Here is a 977-nt window from a genome sequence, read left to right on the forward strand (position 1 = left end):
TAAAGCAAGGTCAACACATGCTCTGTATAGTCTATTATAATATGACTCTCTCTCTCTCTCTCTCTCTTTGTGTGTGTGTGTGTGTGTGTGTGTGTGTGTGTGTGTGTGTGTGTGTGTGTGTGTGTGTGTGTGTGTGTGTGTGTGTGCATCTTTTTTTACACATTTTCGGGAAACACACACTGCGTATCACCTGTGCGTGTAATCGTGCTTTTTTTTTCTTTTTTCACCACCTGCAAGCAAGCGATTGCACTGTTGCTTGATTGTTTGCCTGACGTTTTTTTATCACAGGTTGAGTTAATCAGAGCGAGCTACTATCAACACATACTCGTACTCCTTCTCTCCCTTCATAACAACGCTACAGTCAGTGAGTGGATATACTGTAGTTCTCTCTCTCTCTCTCTCTCTCTGGAAAACAAAAACATCTCCACAAAGACAATAACCCAATTACATGTTCGATATATTCAGATGACAACCAGTAACGGGGTTAGTACAGGCCAAAGAGGACGTGGACAAAATAGTGGGACAAAGTAAATGGACAAAATTAATGAACAAAATAAATGGACAAAATTAATGAACAAAATAAATGGACAAAATTAATGGACAATATTAATGGACAAAACAGAGGGGCTAACTAGATGGTGGAATGGACACAGACGATAGACAAAAGGGTGGTAAATGAATGGACAAAACTATCCTATCCCTCTGTCCCTCCCTATCTAGAACTCTCCCTTTCTTCCCCTCACTCCTCCTTCCACTCCCCGTCCCTACCCTTCCCTCTCCCCTTCACTGCCACTCCCTTCCCCTCTCTATCCCCCACTCATCTATCCCTTCCCCTCCCGGCCTCTCCCTTCTCCCTGTCTAGTCCCCCCCCCTCTTACTTCTCCCTACCCACCTATCTTCCTCCCAGTCCTAATGTCTCCCTCCTTCTCCCTTCCCTCATTTCCCTCTCCCTCCCTACCTTTCCCTTCCCCCGCCCC

Source organism: Coenobita brevimanus, chromosome 13 (genome assembly GCF_032717465.1).
Source record: "Coenobita brevimanus isolate Jiangsu-jjx chromosome 13, ASM3271746v2, whole genome shotgun sequence".
In the NCBI taxonomy this organism is placed as follows: Eukaryota; Metazoa; Arthropoda; class Malacostraca; order Decapoda; family Coenobitidae; genus Coenobita; species Coenobita brevimanus.